Below are 21,720 nucleotides of genomic sequence, written 5' to 3'. Positions count from 1 at the left end.
TGCCCGGTAGTTAACTTACATAGTTCAAGTGTCCGTAGGGAACATACAGAGTCCAAGTGCCCGCTAGGGAACCTACATTGTCCATGTGCCCGCTAGGCAATCTACATAGTCCAAGGACCCGCTAGTTAATGTAGATAGTCCAAGTGCCGCTAGTTAATCTACATAGTTCAAGGGCCCGCTAGTTAACCTAAATAATCCAAGTACCCGCTAGTTAACCTAGATCGTCCAAGTGTCCGCTAATTAACCTACATAGTACAAGTGCCCGCTAGGGAACCTAGATAATCCAAGTGCCCGCTCTGGGCCCTACATAGTCCAAGTGACTGCTAGGGAACTACAGAGTCCAAGTGCCCGCTCTGGAACATACATAGTCCAAGTGCTTGCCAGGGAATCTACATAGTCCAAGGGCCCGCTAGTTCATGTAGATAGTCCAAGTGCCGCTAGTTAATCTACTTAGTCCAAGGGCCCGCTAGTTAACCTACATAGTCCAAGTACCCGCTAGTTAACCTAGATCGTCCAAGTGCCCACTATGTAACCTACATAGTCAAAGGGCCCGCTAGTTAACCTACATAGTCCAAGCGCCCGCTAGTTAACCTAGATAGTCCAATGGCCCGCTAGTTAACCTAGATAGTCCAAGTGCCCGCTAGTTAACCTACATAGTCCAAGTGCCCGCTAGGTAACCTACAAAGTCTAAGTGCCCGCTAAGTAATCTATATTGTCCAAATAACCGCTAGGGAGCCTACATAGTCCAAATGCCTGCTAGGTAACCTAGATAGTCTAAGGGCCCGCTAGGTAACCTACATTGTCCTAGTGCCCCCTAGTTAACCTACATTTTCCAAGTGCTCGCTAGGTAACCTACATAGTCCAAATGCCCTCTAGTTAACCTACATCGTCCAAGTGCCCGATAGGGAACCTACATAATCCAAGTGCCCGCTAGTTGACCTACATAGTCCAAGTGCCCGCTAGGTAACCCAGATAATCCTAGTGCCCGCTAGGGAACCTTCATAGTCCAAGTACCCGCTAGGTAACCTACATAGTCCAAATGCCCTCTAGTTAACCTACATAGTCCAAGTGCCCGATAGAGAACCTACATAATCCAAGTGCCCGCTAGGTGACCTACATAGTCCAAGTGCCCGCTAGGGAACTTACATAGTCCAAGGGCCCGCTAGGGAACCTACATAGTCCAAGTGCCCGTTAGTTAACCTAGATTGTCCAAGTGCCCGCTAGGTAACCTAGATAGTCCAACAGCCCGGTAGGCAACCTACATTCTCCAAGTACCCGCTAGGTAACGTAGATAGTTCAAGTGCCAGCTAGGTAACCTAGATAGTCCAAGTGCCCTATAGTGAACCTACATAATCCAAGTGCCCGCTAGGCAACCTACATAGTCCAAGTGCCCGTTAGTTAACCTAGATAGTCAAAGTGCCTGCTAGGTAAACTAGATAGTCCAAGTGTCTGCTAGGTAACCTATATAGTCCAATTGCCCGCTAGGTAACCTAAATAGTCCAAATGCCTGCTAGGGAAACTACATAGTCCAAGTGCCAGCTAGTTAACCTAGATAGTCCAAGTGCCCGTTCGTTAACCTACATAGTCCAAGTGCCCGCTAGGTAACCAATATAGTCCAAATGCCCGCTAGGTGCCCTAATAGTCCAAATGCCCGCTAGTTAACCTAGATAGTCCAAGTGCTCGCTAGTTAACCTAGATAGACCATGTGCCCGCTAGGGAACGTATCTAGTCCAAGTACCCGCTAGGAAGCGTACATAGTCCAAGTTCCCGCTAGGTAACGTAGATAGTCCAAGTACCCGCTAGGGAACGTACATAGTCCAAGGGCCCGCTAGGTAACATAGATAGTCCTAGTGCCCACTAGTTAACCTACATAGTCCAGGTTCCCCCTAGGTAACCTAGATAGTCCAAGGGCCCGCTAGGTAGCCTACATAGTCCAAATGCCCGATAGGGAACCTATATAGTGCAAGTTCCCGCTAGATAACCTACATAGTCCAAGAGCCCCATAGGTAACCTACATAGTCCAAATGCCCGCTAGTTAACCTACATAGTCCAAGTGCCCGATAGGGAATTTACATAATCCAAGTGCCCGCTATGGAACCTACATAGTCCAAATGCCCGTTAGTTAACCTAGATAGTCCAAGTGCCCGCTAGGGAACCTACATAATCCAAGTGCCCGCTAGTTGACCTACATAGTCCAAGTGCTCGCTAGGGAACCTACATAGTCCATGGGCCCGCTTGGGAACCTAAATAATCCAAGTGCCCGTTAGTTAACCTAGATAGTCCCAGTGCCTGCTTGGTAACTTAGATAGTCCAACAGCCCGCTAGGTAACCTACATACTCCAAGAACCCGCTATAACGTAGATATTTCAAGTGCCAGCTAGGTAACCAAGGCAGTTCTTGTGCCCTTACCTAACCTAGATAGTCCAATTGCCCGCTATGCAACATACATAGTCCAAGGGCCCGTTCGTTAACCTGGAAGTCCAAGTGCCCGCTAGGTAACCTAGACTCTCCAAGTGCCCGCTAGGTTACCTACATAGTCCAAATGCCCGTTCGGTAACCTAGATAATGCAAGTGACCGGTAGTTAACCTACATAGTCAAAGTGCCCGCTAAGTAACCTAGATAGTCCACGGGCCCGCTAGTTAACCTACATAGTCCAAGTGCCCGGTAGTTAACTTACATAGTTCAAGTGTCCGTAGGGAACATATAGAGTCCAAGTGCCCGCTAGGGAATCTACATAGTCCAAGGGCCCGCTAGTTAATGTAGATAGTCCAAGTGCTGCTAGTTAATCTACATAGTCAAGGGCCCGCTAGTTAACCTACATAGTCCAAGTACCCGCTAGTTAACCTAGATTGTCCAAGTGCCCACTATGTAACCTACATAGTCCAAGGGCCCGCTAGTTAACCTACATAGTCCAAGGGCCCGGTAGTTAACCTCCATAGTCCAATGTCCCGCTAGTTAACCTAGATAGTCCAAGTGCCCGCTAGTTAACCTACATAGGCCAAGTGCCCGCGAGGTAACCTAGACATTTCAAGTGACCACTAGGCTACCTACATAGTCCAAGTGCCCGTTCGTTAACCTACATAGTCCAAGTGCCCGCTAGGTAACCAATATAGTCCAAATGCCCGCTAGGGGCCCTAATAGTCCAAATGCCCGCTAGTTAACCTAGATAGTCCAAGTGCCCGATAGTTAACCTCGATAGACCAAGTGCCCCCTAGGGAACCTATCTAGTCCAAGTACCCGCTAGGAAACATACATAGTCCAAGTGCCCGCTAGGTAACGTAGATAGTCCAAGGGCCTGCTAGGTAACGTACATAGTCCATGTGCCTGCTAGGTAACCTAGATAGTCCAAGTTCCCACTAGTCAACCTACATAGTCCAGGTTCCCCCTAGGTAACCTAGACAGTCCAAGGGCCCGCTAGGTAACCTACAAAGTCTAAGTGCCCGCTAAGTAATCTATAGATTCCAAATAACCGCTAGGTAGCCTACATAGTCCAAATGCCCGCTAGGTAACCTAGATAGTCTAAGGGCCCGCTAGGTAACCTACATAGTCCTAGTGCCCCCTAGTTAACCTACATTTTCCAAGTGCCCGTTAGCGAACCTACATAGTCCAAGTGCCTCCTAGGTAACCTACATAGTCCAAATGCCCTCTAGTTAACCTACATAGTCCAAGTGCCCGCTAGGGAACCTACATAATCAAAGTGCCCGCTAGTTGACCTACATAGTCCAAGTGCCCACTAGGTAACCCAGATAATCCTAGTGCCCGCTAGGGATCCTTCATAGTCCAAGTACCCGCTAGGTAACGTAGATATTTCAAGTGCCAGCTGGTAACCTAGATAGTCCAAGTGCCCGCGAGGTAACCTACACAGTCCAAATGCCCTCTAGTTAACCTACATAGTCCAAGTGCCCGCTAGTTAACCCAGATAATCCTAGTGCCCGCTAGGGAACCTTCATAGTCCAAGTACCCGCTAGGTAACGTAGATAGTTCAAGTGCCAGCTAGGTAACCTAGATAGTCCAAGTGCCCGCTACGGAACCTACACAGTCCAAATGCCCGCTAGTTGACCTACATAGTCCAAGTGCTCGCTAGGGAACCTACGTAGTCCATGGGCCCGCTTGGGAACCTAAATAGTCCAAGTGCCCGTTAGTTAACCTAGATAGTCCCAGTGCCCGCTTGGTAACTTAGATAGTCCAACAGCCCGCTAGGTAACCTACATACTCCAAGAACCCTCTATAACGTAGATATGTCAAGTGCCAGCTAGGTAACCAAGGCAGTTCTTGTGCCCTTACCTAACCTAGATAGTCCAATTGCCCGCTATGCAACATACATAGTCCAAGGGCCCGTTCGTTAACCTAGAAGTCCTAGTGCCCGCTAAGTAACCTAGACTCTCCAAGTGCCCGCTAGGTTACCTACATAGTCCAAATGCCCGTTCGGTAACCTAGATAATGCAAGTGACCCGTAGTTAACCTACATAGTCAAAGTGCCCGCTAAGTAACCTAGATAGTCCAAGGGCCCGCTAGTTAACCTACATAGTCCAAGTGCCCGGGAGTTAACTTACATAGTTCAAGTGTCCGTAGGGAACATACAGAGTCCAAGTGCCCGCTAGGGAATCTACATAGTCCAAGGGCCCGCTAGTTAATGTAGATAGTCCAAGTGCTGCTAGTTAATCTACATAGTCAAGGGCCCGCTAGTTAACCTACATAGTCCAAGTACCCGCTAGTTAACCTAGATCGTCCAAGTGCCCTCTATGTCACCTACATAGTCCAAGGGCCCGCTAGTTAACCTACATAGTCCAACGGCCCGGTTGTTAACCTCCATAGTCCAATGTCCCGCTAGTTAACCTACATAGTCCAAGTGCCCGCTAGTTAACCTACATAGGCCAAGTGCCCGCGAGGTAACCTAGACATTTCAAGTGACCACTAGGTTACCTACATAGTCCAAGTGCCCGTTCGTTAACCTACATAGTCCAAGTGCCCGCTAGGTAACCAATATAATCCAAATGCCCGCTAGGGGCCATAATAGTCCAAATGCCCGCTAGTTAACCTAGATAGTCCAAGTGCCCGCTAGTTAACCTAGATAGACCAAGTGCCCGCTAGGGAACCTATCTAGTCCAAGTACCCGCTAGGAAACATACATAGTCCAAATGCCCGCTAGGTAACGTAGATAGTCCAAGGGCCTGCTAGGTAACGTACATAGTCCATGTGCCTGCTAGGTAACCTAGATAGTCCAATTTCCCACTAGTCAACCTACATAGTCCAGGTTCCCCCTAGGTAACCTAGATAGTCCAAGGGCCCGCTAGGTAACCTACAAAGTCTAAGTGCCCGCTAAGTAATCTATAGAGTCCAAATAACCGCTAGGGAGCCTACATAGTCCAAATGCCCGCTAGGTAACCTAGATAGTCTAAGGGCCCGCTAGGTAACCTACATAGTCCTAGTGCCACCCAGTTAACCTAAATTTTCCAAGTGCCCGATAGCGAACCTACATAGTCCAAATGCCCCCTAGGTAACCTACATAGTCCAAATGCCCTCTAGTTAACCTACATAGTCCAAGTGCCCGCTAGGGAACCTACATAATCCAAGTGCCCGCTAGTTGACCTACATAGTCCAAGTGCCCGCTAGGTAACCCAGATAATCCTAGTGCCCGCTAGGGATCCTTGATAGTCCAAGTACCCGCTAGGTAACGTAGATAGTTCAAGTGCCAGCTAGGTAACCTAGATAGTCCAAGTGCCCGCTAGGTAACCTACACAGTCCAAATGCCCTCTAGTTAACCTACATAGTCCAAGTGCCCGCTAGGTAACCCAGATAATCCTAGTGCCCGCTAGGGAACCTTCATAGTCCAAGTACCCGCTAGGTAACGTAGATAGTTCAAGTGCCAGCTAGGTAACCTAGATAGTCCAAGTGCCCGCTAGGTAACCTACATAGTCCAAATGCCCTCTAGTTAACCTACATACTCCATGTGCCCGATAGGGAACCTACATAATCCAAGTGCCCGCTAGTTGACCTACATAGTCCAAGTGCCCGCTAGGGAAATTACATAGTCCAAGGGCCCGCTAGGTAACCTAGATAGTCCAACAGCCCGGTTGGTACCTACATACTCCAAGTACCCGCTAGGTAACGTAGATAGTTCAAGTGCCAGCTAGGTAACCTAGATTGTCCAAGTGCCCGATAGTGAACGTACATAATCCAAGTGCCCGCTAGGGAACCTGCATAGTCCAAGTGCCCGTTAGTCAACCTAGATAGTCAAAGTGCCTGCTAGGTAACCTAGATAGTCCAAGTGTCCGCTAGGTAACCTATATAGTCCAAGTGCATGCTAGGTAACCCAAATAGTCCAAATGCCCGCTAGGGAAACTACATAGTCCAATTGCCACCTAGTTAACCTAGATAGTCCAAGTGCTCACTAGGTAACGTAGAGAGTCCAAGTGCCCGCTATGTAACGTACATAGTCCAAGTGCTCACTAGGTAACGTAGAGAGTCCAAGTGCCCGCTAGGGAACATACATAGTCCAAGTGCCCGCTAGGTAACCTAGATAGTCCAAGTGGCCACTAGTTAACCCACATAGTCCAGGTTCCCCCTAGGTAACCTAGATAGTCCAAGGGCCCGCTAGGTAACCTACATAGTCCAAATGCCCGATAGGGAACCTATACAGTCCAAATGCCCACTAGTTAACCTACATAGTCCAAGTGCCCGATAGGGAACCTACATAATCCAAGTGCCCGCTAGGGAACCTGCATAGTCCAAGTGCCCGTTAGTTAACCTAGATAGTCCAAATGCCCGCTAGGGAACCCACATAGTCCAAGTGTTCGCTAGGGAACCTACATAGTCCATGGACCCGCTAGGGAACCTACATATTCCAAGTGCCCGTTAGTTAACCTAGATAGTCCCAATGCCCACTTGGTAACTTAGATAGTCCTACAGCCCGCTAGGTAACCTACATACTCCAAGAACCCGCTACAACGTAGATATTTCAAGTGCCAGCTAGGTAACCAAGGTAGTTCTTGTGCCCGTTACCTAACCTAGATAGTCCAAGGGCCCGCTAGTTAATGTAGATAGTCCAAGTGCTGCTAGTTAATCTACATAGTCCAAGGGCCCACTTGTTAACCTACATAGTCCAAGGGCCCGCTAGTTAACCTACATAGTCCAATGGCCCGCTAGTTAACCTAGATAGTCCAAGGGCCCGCGAGGTAACCTAGACATTTCAAGTGACCACTAGGTTACCTACATAGTCCAAGTGCCCGTTCGTTAACCTACATAGTCCAAGTGCCCGCTAGGTAACCAATATAGTCCAAATGCCCACTAGGGGCCCTAATAGTCCATATGCCCGCTAGTTAACCTAGATAGTCCCAAGTGCCCGCTAGTTAACCGAGATAGACCAAGTGCCCGCTAGGGTACCTACCTAGTCCAAGTGCCCCATAGGGAACCTACATTGTCCTAGTGCCCCCTAGTTAACCTACATTCTCCAAGTGCCCGATAGGGAACCTACATAGTCAATGTGCCCGCTAGGTAACCTACATGGTCCCAATGCCCGCTAGTTAACCTACATAGTCCAAGTGCCCGCTAGGTAACCTAGATAGTCCAACAGCCCGGTAGGTAACCTACATACTCCAAGTACTCGCTAGGTAACGTAGATAGTTCAAGTGCCTGCTAGGTAACCTAGATAGTCCAAGTGCCCGCTAGGTAACCTACAAAGTCTAAGTGCCCGCTAAGTAATCTATATAGTCCAAATAACTGCTAGGGAGCCTACATAGTCCAAATGCCCGCCTGGTAACCTACATAGTCTAAGGGCCCGCTAGGTAACCTACATAGTCCAAATGTCCTCTAGTTAACCTACATAGTCCAAGTGCCCGATAGGGAACCTACACAGTCCAAATGCCCTCTAGTTGACCTACATAGTCCAAGTGCCCGCTAGGTAACCCAGATAATCCTAGTGCCCGCTAGGGAACCTTCATTGTCCAAGTACCCGCTAGGTAACCTAGATAGTCCAAGTGCCCGCTAGGTAACCTACATAGTCCAATTGTCCTCTAGTTAACCTACATAGTCCAAGTGCCCGATAGGGAACCTACATAATCCAAGTGCCCGCTAGTTGACCTACATAGTCCAAGTGCCCGCTAGGGAAATTACATAGTCCAAGGGCCCACTAGGGAACCTACATAGTCCAAGTGCCCGTTAGTTAACCTAGATAGTCCAAGTGCCCGCTAGGTAACCTAGATAGTCCAACAGCCCGGTTGGTAACCTACATACTTCAAGTACCCGCTAGGTAACGTAGATAGTTCAAGTGCCAGCTAGGTAACCTAGATAGTCCAAGTGCCCGATAGTGAACCTACATAATCCAAGTGCCCGCTAGGCCACCTACATAGTCCAAGTGCCCGTTAGTTAACGTATATAGTCCAAGTGCATGCTAGGTAACCTAAATAGTCCAAATGCCCGCTAGGGAAACTACATAGTCCAAGTGCCAGCTAGTTAACCTAGATAGTCCAATGCCCGTTCGATAACCTACATAGTCCAAGTGCCCGCTAGGAAACGTGCATAGTCCAAGTGCCCGCTAGGTAACGTACATAGTCCAAGTGCCCACTAGGTAACGTAGAGAGTCCAAGTGCCCGCTAGGGAACGTACATAGTCCAAGTGCCCGCTAGGTAACCTAGATAGTCCAAGTGCCCACTAGTTAACCTACATAGTCCAGGTTCCCCCTAGGTAACGTAGATAGTTCTAGGGCCCGCTAGGTAATCTACATAGTCCAAATGCCCGCTAGGGAACCCACATAGTCCAAGTGCTCGCTAGGGAACCTACATAGTCCATGAGCCCGCTAGGGAACCTACATAGTCCAAGTGCCCGTTAGTTAACCTAGATATTCCCAGTGCCCGCTTGGTAACTTAGATAGCCCAACAGCCCGCTAGGTAACCTACATACTCCAAGAACCCGCTATAACGTAGATAGTTCAAGTGCCAGCTAGGTAACCTAGATAGTTCTTGTGCCCGTTACCTAACCTAGATAGTCCAATTGCCCGCTATGCAACATACATAGTCCAAGTGCCCGTTCGTTAACCTAGAAGTCCAAGTGCCCGCTAGGAAACCTAGACTCTCCAAGTGCCCGCTAGGTTACCTACATAGTCCAAATGCCCGTTCGGTAACCTAGATAATGCAAGTGCCCGGTGTTTAACCTACATAGTCCAAGTGCCCGCCAGGTAACCTACATAGTCCAAGTGCCGGTAGTTAACTTACATAGTTCAAGTGTCCGTAGGGAACATACAGAGTCCAAGTGTCCACTAGGGAACCTACATTGTCCAAGTGCCCGCTAGGCAATCTACATAGTCCAAGGAACCGCTAGTTAATGTAGATAGTCCAAGTGGCGCTAGGTAATCTACAAAGTTCAAGGGCCCGCTAGTTAACCTAAATAATCCAAGTACCCGCTAGTTAACCTAGATCGTCCAAGTGTCCGCTAATTAACCTACATGGTACAAGTGCCCGCTAGGGAACCTAGATAGTCCAAGTACCCGCTCTTGAACCTACATAGTCCAAGTGACTGCTAGGGAACCTACATAGTCCAAGTGCCCGCTCTGGAACATACATAGTCCAAGTGCCTGCCAGGGAATCTACATAGTCCAAGGGCCCGCTAGTTAATGTGGATAGTCCAAGTGCCGCTAGTTAATCTACATAGTCCAAGGGCCCGCTAGTTAACCTACATAGTCCAAGTACCCTCTAGTTAACCTAGATCGTCCAAGTGCCCACTATGTAACCTACATAGTCCAAGGGACCGCAAGATAACCTACATAGTCCAAGGGCCCGATAGTTAACCTACATAGTCCAATGGCCCGCTAGTTAACCTAGATAGTCCAAGTGCCCGCTAGTTAACCTACATAGTCCAAGTGCCCGCTAAGTAACCTAGACTTTTCAAGTGACCACTAGGTTACCTACATAGTCCAAGTGCCCGTTCGTTAACCTACATAGTCCAAGTGCCCGCTAGGTAACCAATATAGTCCAAATGCCCGCTAGGGGCCCTAATAGTCCAAGAGCCCGCTAGGTAACCTACATGCTCTAAGAACCCGCTATAACGTAGATAGTTCAAGTGCCAGCTATGTAACCTAGATAGTTCTTGTGCCCGTTACCTAACCTAGATAGTCCAATTGCCCGCTATGCAACATACATAGTCCAAGTGCCCGCTCGTTAACCTAGAAGTCCAAGTGCCTGGTAGGTAACCTAGACTCTCCAAGTGCCCGCTAGGTTACCTACATAGTCCAAATGCCCGTTCTGTAACCTAGATAATGCAAGTGACCGGTAGTTAACCTACATAGTCCAAGTGCCCTCTAGGTAACCTACATAGTCCAAGGGCCCGCTAGTTAACCTACATAGTCCAAGTGCCCGGTAGTTAACTTACATAGTTCAAGTGTCCATAGGGAACATACAGAGTCTAAGTGCCCGCTAGGGAACCTACATAGTCCATGTGCCCGCTAGGCAATCTACATAGTCCAAGGACCCGTTAGTTAATGTAGATAGTCCAAGAGCCGCTAGTTAATCTACGTAGTTGAAGGGCCCGCCAGTTAACCTACATAATCCAAGTACCCGCTAGTTAACCTAGATCGTCCAAGTGTCCGCTAATTAACCTACATAGTACAAGTGCCCGCTAGGGAACCTAGATAGTCCAAGTGCCCGCTCTGGAACCTACATAGTCCAAGTGACTGCTAGGGAACCTACATAGTCCAAGTGCCCGCTCTGGAACATACATAGTCCAAGTGCCTGCCAGGGAATCTACATAGTGCAAGGGCCCGCTAGTTAATGTAGATAGTCCAAGTGCCGCTAGTTAATCTACATAGTCCAAGGTCCCGCTAGTTAACCTACATGGTCCAAGTACCGGCTAGTTAACCTAGATCGTCCAAGTGCCCACTATGTAACCAACATAGTCCAAGGGCCCGTAGGTTAACCTACATAGTCCAAGGGCCCGCTAGATAACCTACATAGTCCAAAGGCCCGATAGTTAACCTAGATAGCCCAAGTGCCCGCTAGTTAACCTACATAGGCCAAGTGCCCGCGAGGTAACCTAGACATTTCAAGTGACCACTAGGTTACCTATAATAGTCCAAGTACCCGATCATTAACTTACATAGTCCAAGTGCCCGCTAGTAACCAATATAGTCCAAATGCCCGCTGGGGGCCCTAATAGTCCAAATGTCCGCTAGTTAACCTAGATAGTCCAAGTGCCCGCTAGTTAACCTAGATAGACCAAGTGCCCGCCAGGGAACCTATCTAGTCCAAGTACCCGCTAGGAAACATACATAGTCCAAGTGCCCGCTACGTAACGTACATAGTCTAAATGCCCGCTAGGTAACGTAGATAGTCCAAGGGCCTGCTAGGGAACGTACATAGTCCACGTGCCTGCTAGGTAACCTAGATTGTCGAAGTGCCCACTAGTTAACCTACATAATCCAGGTTCCCCCTAGGTAACCTAGATAGTCCAAGGGCCAGCTAGGTAACCTACATTGTCCTAGTGCCCCCTAGTTAACCTACATTCTCCAAGTGCCTGATAGGGAACCTACACAGTCAAAGTGCCCGCTAGGTAACCTACATGGTTCAAATGCCCGCTAGTTAACCTACATAGTCCAAGTGCCCGATACGGAACTTACATAGTCCAACTGCCCGCTAGGGAACCTACATAGTCCAAGTGCCTGCTAGGGAACCTACATAGTCGGAGTGCCCGCTCTGGAACATACATAGTCCAAGTGCCCGCTTAGTTAACGTAGATAGTTCAAGTTCTGCTAGTTAATCTACATAGTCCAAGGGCCCGCTAGTTAACCTACATAGTCCAATGGCCCGCTAGTTAACCTAGATAGTCCAAGTGCCCGCTAGTTAACCTAGATAGCCCAAATGCCCGCTAGTTAACCTACATAGTCCAAGTGCCCGTTAGTTAGCCTAGATAGTCCAAGTGCCCGCTAGGTAACCTAGATAGTCCAACAGCCCGGTAGGTAACCTACATACTCCAAGTACCCGCTAGGTAACCTACAAAGTCTAAGTGCCCGCTAAGTAATCTATATAGTCCAAATAACCGCTAGGGAGCCTACAGAGTCCAAATGCCCGCTAGGTAACCTAGATAGTCTATGGGCCCGCTAGGCAACCTACATAGTCTTAGTGCCCCCTAGTTAACCTACATTTTCCAAGTGCCCGATAGCGAACCTACATAGTCCAAGTGCCCGCTAGGTAACCTACATAGTCCAAATGCCCTCTAGTTAACCTACATAGTCCAAGTGCCCGATAGGGAACCTACATATTCAATGTGCCAGCTAGTTGACCTACATAGTCCAAGTCCCCGCTAGGTAACCCAGATAATCCTAGTGCCCGCTAGGGAACCTTCTTAGTCCAAGTACCCGCTAGGTAACGTAGATAGTTCAAGTGCCAGCTAGGTAACCTAGATAGTCCAAGTGCCCGCTAGGTAACCTACATAGTCCAAATGCCCTCTAGTTAACCTACATAGTCCAAGTGCCCGATAGGGAACCTACATAATCCAAGTGCCCGCTAGTTGACCTACATAGTCCAAGTGCCCACTAGGGAACTTACATAGTCCAAGGGCCCGCCTAGGAACCTACATAGTCCAAGTGCCCGTTAGTTAACCTAGATAGTCCAACAACCCGGTAGGTAACCTACATACTCCAAGTACCCGCTAGGTAACGTAGATAGTTCAAGTGCTAGCTAGGTAACCTAGATAGTACAAGTGCCCGCTAATTAACCTAGATAGTCCTAGTGCCCGTTAGTTAACCTAGAGGGTCCAAGTGCCCAATAGGGGATGTACTTAGTCCAAGTGCCCGTTAGCTAACCTAGATAGTCCACGTGCCCGCAAGTTAAGATTGATCATCCAAGTGCCCGCTAGTTAACCTAGATAGTCCAAGTGCACGCTAGTTAACCTAGATATTCCAAGTGCCCTCTAGTTACCCTAGATCGTCCAAGTGCCCGCTAAGAAACCTAGACAGTCCAAGTGCCCGTTAAGTTACCTAGATAGTCCAAGTGCCCGCTAGGTAACCTACATAGTCCAAGTTCCCGCTAGGTAACCTAGATAGTCCAAGTGCCCGTTACCTAACCTAGATAGTCCAATTGCCCGCTATGCAACATACATAGTCCAAGTGCCCGTTCGTTAAACTAGAAGTCCAAGTGCCTGCTAGGTATACTAGACTGTCCACGTGCCCACTAGCTAACCTACATAGTCAAATCGTCCGCTAGTTAACCTAGATAGTCCAAGGGCCCGCTAGTTAACCTACATAGTCCAAGTGCCCGGTAGTTAACTTACATAGTTCAAGTGTCCATAGGGAACATACATAGCCCAGTGCCCGCTAGGGAACATACATAGTCCAAGTGCCCGCTAGGGAATCTACATAGTCCAAGACCCGCTAGTTAATGTAGATAGTCCAAGTTCCGCTAGTTAATCTACATAGTTCAAGGGCCCGCTAGTTAACCTACATAGTCCAAGTACCCGCTAGTTAACCTAGATCGTCCAAGTGTCCTCTAGTTAACTTACATAGTACAAGTGTCCGCTAGGGAATCTAGTTAGTCCAAGTGCCCCCTCTGGAACCTACATAGTCCAAGTGCCTGCTAGGGAACCTACACGTCCAAGTGCCCGTTAGGTACCCTAGATAGTCCAAGTGCCCGCTAGGTAACCTACATAGTGCAAGTGTCTGCTAGTTAACCTAAGTAGTCCAACGGCCCGCTAGTTAACATACATAGTCCAAGTGCCCGGTAGTTAACTTACATAGTTCAAGTGTCCGTAGGGAACATTCATAGTCCAAGTGCCCGCTAGGGAACCTACATAGTCCAAGTGCCCTCTAGGGAACCTACGTAGTCCAAGTGCCCGCTAGGGAATCTACATAGTCCAAGGGCCCGCTGGTTAATGTAGATAGTCCAAGTGCTGCTAGTTAATCTACATAGTCCAAGGGCCTGCTAGTTAACCTACATAGTCCAAGTACCCGCTAGTTAACCTAGATCGTCTAAGTGTCCGCTAGTTAACCTACATAGTCCAAATGCCCGCTAGTTAACCTACATAGTCTAAGTGCCCGCTAGGGAACCTACATAATCCAAGTGCCCGTTAGGTAACCTAGATAGTCTAAATGCCCGCTAGGGAACCCACATAGTCCAAGTACCCGCTAGGGAACCTACATAGTCCAAGTGTCCGCTAGGTAACGTACATAGTCCAAGTGCCCACTAGGTAACGTAGATAGTCCAAGTGCCCGCTAGGGAACGTACATAGTCCAAGTGCCTGCTAGGTAACCTAGATAGTCCTAGTGCCCGCTAGTTAACCTACATAGTCCAAGTGCCTGCTAGGTAACCTACATAGTCCAAGTGCCCGTTAGGTAACCTAGATAGTCCAAGTGCCCGCTAGGTAACCTACATAGTGCAAGTGTCCGCTAGTTAACCTAATTAGTCCAAGGGCCCGCTATTTAACATACATAGTCCAAGTGCCCGGTAGTTAACTTACATAGTTCAAGTGTCCGTAGGGAACATTCATAGTCCATGTGCCCGCTAGGGAACCTACGTAGTCCAAGTGCCCACTAGGGAATCTACATAGTCCAAGGGCCCGCTGGTTAATGTAGATAGTCCAAGTGCTTCTAGTTAATCTACATAGTCCAAGTGCCCGCTAGGGAATCTACATAGTCCAAGGGCCCGCTAGTTAACATAGATAGTCCAAGTGCCGCTAATTAATCTACATAGTCCAAGGGCCCGTTAGTTAACCTACATAGTCCAAATACCCGCTAGTTAACCTACATCGTCCAAGGGCCCGCTAGTTAACCTAGATAGTCCAAGTGCCCGCTAGTTAACCTACATAATCCAAGTGCCCGCTAGGTAACCTAGACAGTTCAAGTGACCCCTAGGTTACCTACATAGTCCAAGTGCCCGCTAGTTATCCTAGATAGTCCAAGTGCCCGCTAGTTAACCTAGATAGACCAAGTGCCCGCTAGGGTACCTACCTAGTCCAAGTGCCCCATAGGGAACCTACATAGTCCAAGTGCCCGCTAGTTAACATAGATAGTCCAAGTACCCGCTAGGAAACATACATAGTCCAAGTGCCCGCTAGTTAACGTACATAGTCCAAGTGCCCGCTTGGTAAGGTAGATAGTCCAAGTGCCCGCTAGGGAACGTACATCGTCCAAGTGCCCGCTACGTAACCTAGATAGTCCAAGTGCCCGCTAGTTAACCTACATAGTCCAAGTGCCTGCTAGGTAACCTAGATAGTCCAAGTGCCCACTAGTTAACCTACATAGTCAAAGTTCCCCCTAGGTAACCTAGATCGTCCAAGTGCCCGCTAGTTAACCTAAATAGTCAATGGGCCCGCTAGATAACCTACATAGTGCAAGAGCCCGCTAGCTAACCTAAATAATCCAAGGGCCCGCTATTTAACCTATATCGTCCAAGTGCCCGCTAGTTAACCTAGATCGTCCAAGTGCCCGCTAGTTAACCTACATAGTCAATGGGCCCGCTAGTTAAACTACATAGTGCAAGAGCCCGCTAGTTAACCTAGATCGTGCAAGTGTCCGCTAGTTAACCTACATAGTCCACGTGCCAGTTAGCTAACCTAGATAGTCCAAGGGCCCGCTTATTGACCTACATAGTCCAAGAGCCCGCTAGGGAACCTTCATAGTCCAAGTGCCAGCTAGGTAACCTAGATAGTCCATGTGCCCGGTAGTTAACCTAGATAGTCCTAGTGCCCGTTAGTTAACCTAGATAGTCCAAGTGCCCACTAGGGGACGTACTTAGTCCATGTGCCCGTTAGCTAACCTAGATAGTCCAAGTGCCCGCTAGTTAACAATGATCATCCAAGTGCCCGCTAGTTAACCTAGATAGTCCTAGTGCCCTCTAGTTAACCTAGATCGTCCAAGTGCCCGCTAGTAAACCTACATAGTCCAAGGGCCCGCTAGTTAACCTACATAGTCCAAGGTCCGCTAGTTAACCTAGATAGTCCAAGTGCTCGCTAGTTAACCTACATAGTACAAGGGCCCACTAGTTGACCTAGATAGTCCAAGTGCCCGCTACTTAACCTAGATAGTCCAAGTGCCCGCTAGGTAACCTAAGTAGTCCAAATGTCCGATAGGGATCCTACATAGTCCAAGTGCCCGCTAGATAACCTACATCGTCCATGTGCCTGTTAATTAACCTAGATAGTCCAAGTGCCCGCTAGGTAACCTAGACTGTCCAAGTGCCCGCTAGGTTACCTACATAGTCCAAGTGCCCGTTCGTTAACCTAGATAGTCCAAGTGCCTGCTAGGAAACCTACATAGTCCAAGGGCCCGCTAGGTAACCTAGATAGATCAAGTGCCCGCTAGGTATCCTAGAGTCCAAGTACTCGCTAGTTAACCTACATAGTCCAAGTGCACGCTATGTAACCTAGATAGTCAAAGTGCCCGTTAGGTAACCTAGATAGTCCAAGTGCCCGTTACCTAACCTAGATAGACAAAGTGCCCGCTAGGCAACCTACATAGTACAAGAGCCCGTTCGTTAACCTAGAAGTCCAAGTGCCCGCTAGGTAACCTAGACAGTCCAAGTGCCCGGAGGTTACCTGCATATTCCAAGTGCCCGTTCGTTAACCTAGATAATCCAAGTGCCCACTAGGTAACCTACATTGTCCAAGTGATCGCTAGGTAACCCAGATAGTCCAAGGGCCCACTAGTTAACCAACATAGTCCAAGGGCTCACTTGTTCACTTTGATAGTTCAAGTGCCTGCTAGTTAACCTAGATTGTCCAAGTCCCCGCTAGTTAACCTACATAGTCCAAGGGCCCACTAGTTAACCTAGATAGTCCAAGTGTCCTTTAGTTAAACTACATAGTCCAAGTGCCCGCTAGTTAACCTATATACCAAGTGCCCGTTACGTAACCTAGATATTCCAAGGGCACGCTAGTTAACCTATATCTTCCAAGTGCCCGCTAGGCAACCTAGATAGTCCAAGTGCCCGCTAAGGAACCTACATAGTCCAAGTGCACGATAGTAAACCTAGATAGTCTACGTGCCCGCTAGTTAACCTACATAGTCCAAGTTCCTGCTAGGTAACCTAGATACTGCAAGTGCCCGTTGTTAACCTAGATAGTTGATGTACCCGCTAGGCAACCTAGATCGTCCAAGGGTCCCCTAATTAGCCTACATAGTCCAAGTGCCCGGTAGTTCATCTAGAAGTCCAAGGGCCGGCTACTTAACGTAGATAGTCCAAGTGCCACTAGTTAATCTACATTGTCCAAGGGCCCGCTAGTTAACCTACATAGTCCAAGGACCCGCTAAGAAACCGAGATAGTCCAAGTGCACGCTAGTTAACCTAGATAGTCCAAGTGCCCTCTAGTTAACCTAGATCTTCCAAAAGCCCGCTAAGAAACCTAGAAAGTCCAAGTGCCCTTTACCTAATCTAGATAGTCCAAGTGCCCGCTAGTTAACCTACATAGTCCAAGTGCCTGCTAGGTAACCTAGATAGTCCAAGTGCCAACTAGTTAACCTACATAGTCAAAGTTACCCCTAGGTAAACTAGATTGTCCAAGTGCCCGCTAGTTAACCTAAATAGTCAATGGGCCCGCTAGTTAACCTACATAGTGCAAGAGCCCGCTAGCTAACCTAGATAATCCAAGTGCCCGCTAGTTAACCTATATCGTCCAAGTGCCCTCTAGTTAACCTACATAGTCAATGGGCCCGCTAGTTAACCTACATAGTGCAAGAGCCCGCTAGTTAACCTAGATCGTGCAAGTGTCCGCTAGTTAACCTACATAGTCCACGTGCCATTTAGCTAACCTAGATAGTCCAAGGGCCCGCTGGTTGACCTACATAGTCCAAGTGCCCGCTAGGGAACCTTCATAGTACAAGTGCCAGCTAGGTAACCTAGATATTCCTAGTGCCCGTTAGTTAACCTAGATAGTCGAAGTGCCCACTAGGGGACGTACTTAGTCCATGTGCCCGTTAGCTAACCTAGATAGTCCAAGTGCCCGCTAGTTAACAATGATCATCCAAGTGCTCGCTAGTTAACCTAGATAGTCCAAGTGCCCTCTAGTTAACCTAGATCGTCCAAGTGCCCGCTAGTAAACCTACATAGTCCAAATGCCCGCTAATTAACCTACATAGTCCAAGTGCCCGATAGGGAACATAGACAGTCCAAGTGCCCGCTAGGTTACCTGCATATTCCAAGTGCCCGTTCGTTAACCTACATAGTCCAAGTGGCCGCTAGGTAAACAATATAGTCCAAATGCCCGCTAGGGGCCCTAATAGTCCAAATGCCTGCTAGTTAACCTAGATAGTCCAAGTGCTCGCTAGTTAACCTAGATAGTCCAAGTGCCCGCTAGTTAACCTAGATAGACCAAGTGCCCGCTAGGGAACCTATCTAGTCCAAGTACCCGCTAGGAAACGTACATAGTCCAAGTGCCCGCTAGGTAACGTACATAGTCCAAGTGCCCGCTAGGTAACGTAGATAGTCCAAGTGCCCGCTAGGGAACGTACATAGTCCAAGTGCCCGCTAGGTAACCTAGATAGTCCAAGTGCCCGCTAGTTAACCTACATAGTCCAAGTGCCTGCTAGGTAACCTAGATAGTCCAAGTGCCCGCTAGTTAACCTAGATAGACCAAATGCCCGCTAGGGAACCTATCTAGTCCAAGTACCCGCTAGGAAACGTACATAGTCCAAGTGCCAGCTAGGTAACGTACATAGTCCAAGTGCCCACTAGGTAACGTAGATAGTCCAAGTGCCCGCTAGGGAACGTACATAGTCCAAGTGCCCGCTAGGTAACCTAGATAGTCCAAGTGCCCGCTAGTTAACCTACATAGTCCAAGTGCCCGATAGGGAACCTGTATAATCCAAGTGCCCGCTAGGGAACCTACATAGACCAAGTGCCCGTTAGGTAACCTAGATAGTCCAAGTGCCCGCTAGGTAACCTACATAGTGCAAGTGTCCGCTAGTTAACCTAAGTAGTCCAAGGGCCCGCTAGGTAACATACATAGTCCAAGTGCCCGGTAGTTAACTTACATAGTTCAAGTGTCCGTAGGGAACATTCATAGTCCAAGTGCCCGCTTGCGAACCTACATAGTCCAAGTGCCCGCTAGTTAACATAGATAGTCCAAGTACCCGCTAGGAAACGTACATAGTCCAAGTGTCCGCTAGTTAACGTACATAGTCCAAGTGCCCGCTAGGTAAGGTAGATAGTCCAAATGCCCGCTAGGGAACGTACATTGTCCAAGTGCCCGCTACGTAACCTAGATAGTCCAAATGCCCGCTAGTTAACCTACATAGTCCAAGTGCCTGCTAGGTAACCTAGATAGTCCAAGTGCCCATTAGTTTACCTACATAGTCAAAGTTCCCCCTAGGTAACATAGATCGTCCAAGTGCCCGCTAGTTAACCTAAATAGTCAATGGGCCCGCTAGTTAACCTACATAGTGCAAGAGCCCGCTAGCTAACCTAGATAATCCAAGTGCCCGCTAGTAAACCTATATCGTCCAAGTGCCCGCTAGTTAACCTAGATCGTCCAAGTGCCCGCTAGTTAACCTACATAGTCAATGGGCCCGCTAGTTAACCTACATAGTGCAAGAGCCCGCTAGTTAACCTAGATCGTGCAAGTGTCCGCTAGTTAACCTACATATGCCACGTGCCAGTTAGCTAACCTAGATAATCCAAGGGCCCGCTAGTTGACCTACATAGTCCAAGTGCCCGCTAGGGAACCTTCATAGTCCAAGTGCCAGCTAGGTAACCTAGATAGTCCAAGTGCCCGCTAGTTAACCTAGATAGTCCTACTGCCCGTTAGTTAACCTAGATAGTCCAAGTGCCCACTAGGGTACGTACTTAGTCCATGTGCCCGTTGGCTAACCTAGATAGTCCAAGTGCCCGCTAGTTAACAATGATCATCCAAGTGCCCGCTAGTTAACCTAGATAGTCCAAGTGACCTCTAGTTAACCTAGATCGTCCAAGTGCCCGCTAGTAAACCTACATAGTCCAAGGGCCCGCTAGTTAACCTACATAGTCCAAGGTCCGCTAGTTAACCTAGATAGTCCAAGTGCTCGCTAGTTAACCTACATAGTACAAGGGCCCACTAGTTGACCTAGATAGTCCAAGTGCCCGCTAGTTAACCTAGATAGACCAAGTGTCCGCTAGGAAACCTAAGTAGTCCAAATGTCCGATAGGGATCCTACATAGTCTAAGTGCCCGCTAGGTAACCTACATCGTCCAAGTGCCTGTTATTTAACCTAGATAGTCCAAGTGCCCGCTAGGTAACCTAGACTGTCCAAGTGCCCGCTAGGTTACCTACATAGTCCAAGTGCCCGTTCGTTAACCTAGATAGTCCAAGTGCCTGCTAGGAAACCTACATAGTCCAAGGGCCCGCTAGGTAACCTAGATAGTTCAAGTGCCCGCTAGGTAACCTAGAGTCCAAGTGCTCGGTAGTTAACCTACATAGTCCAAGTGCACGCTATGTATCCTAGATAGTCAAAGTGCCCGTTAGGTAACTTAGACAGTCCAAGTGCCCGTTACCTAACCTAGATAGTCCAAGTGCCCGCTAGGCAACCTACATAGTCCAAGAGCCCGTTCGTTAACCTAGAAGTCCAAGTGTCCGCTAGGTAACCTAGACAGTCCAAGTGCCCGTTCGTTAACCTAGATAATCCAAGTGCCCACTAGGTAACCTACATAGTCCCAGTGCCCGCTAGGTAACCTATATAGCCCAAGTGCCCGCTAGGTAACCCAGATAGTCCAAGGGCCCGCTAGTTAACCAACATAGTCCGAGGGCTCACTTGTTCACTTTGATAGTTCAAGTGCCCGCTAGTTAACCTAGATCGTGCAAGTGCCCGCTAGTTAACCTAGATTGTCCAAGTGCCCGCTAGTTAACCTACATAGTCCATGGGCCCACTCCAAATGCCCGCTAGGGGCCCTAATAGTCCAAATGCCCGCTAGTTAACCTAGATAGTCCAAGTGCCCGCTAGTTAACCTAGATAGACCAAGTGCCCGCTAGGGAACCTATCTAGTCCAAGTACCCGCTAGGAAACGTACATAGTCCAAGTGCCCCCTAGGTAACGTACATAGTCCAGGTGCCCGCTAGGTAACGTAGATAGTCCAAGGGCCCGCTAGGAAACGTACATAGTCCAAGAGCCCGCTAGTTAACCTACATAGTCCAAGTGCCTGCTAGGTAATCTAGATAGTCCAAGTGCCCACTAGTTAACCTACATAGTCCAGGTTCCCCCTAGGTAACCTAGATAGTCCAAGGGCCCGCTAGGTAACCTACATAGTCCAAATGCCCGATAGGGAACCTATATAGTCCAAGTGCCCGCTAGGTAACCTACATAGTCCAAGTGCCGGCTAGGTAACCTACATACTCCAAATGCCCGCTAGTTAACCTACATAGTCCAAGTGCCCGATAGGGAACCTACATAATCCAATTGCCCGCTAGGGAACCTACATAGTCCAAGTGCCCGCTAGGTAAACAATATAGTCCAAATGCCCGCTAGGGGTCCTAATAGTCCAAATGCACGCTAGTTAACATAGATTGTCCAAGTGCTCGCTAGTTAACCTAGATAGTCCAAGTGCCCGCTAGTTAACCTAGGTAGACCAAGTGCCCGTTAGGGAACCTATCTAGTCCAAGTACCCGCTAGGAAACGTACATAGTCCAAGTGCCCGCTAGGTAACCTAGTTAGTCCAAGTGACCGCTAGTTAACCTACATAGTCCAAGTGCCTGCTAGGGAACCTAGATAGTCCAAGTGCCTACTAGTTAACCTACATAGTCCAGGTTCACCCTAAGTAACCTAGATAGTCCAA

The sequence above is a fragment of the Tenrec ecaudatus genome, chromosome 16 (assembly GCF_050624435.1).
Source record: "Tenrec ecaudatus isolate mTenEca1 chromosome 16, mTenEca1.hap1, whole genome shotgun sequence".
NCBI classification, from domain to species: domain Eukaryota; kingdom Metazoa; phylum Chordata; class Mammalia; order Afrosoricida; family Tenrecidae; genus Tenrec; species Tenrec ecaudatus.
The sequence above is the reverse complement of the archived record's forward strand: the minus strand, read 5'-3'. Positions refer to the sequence as shown.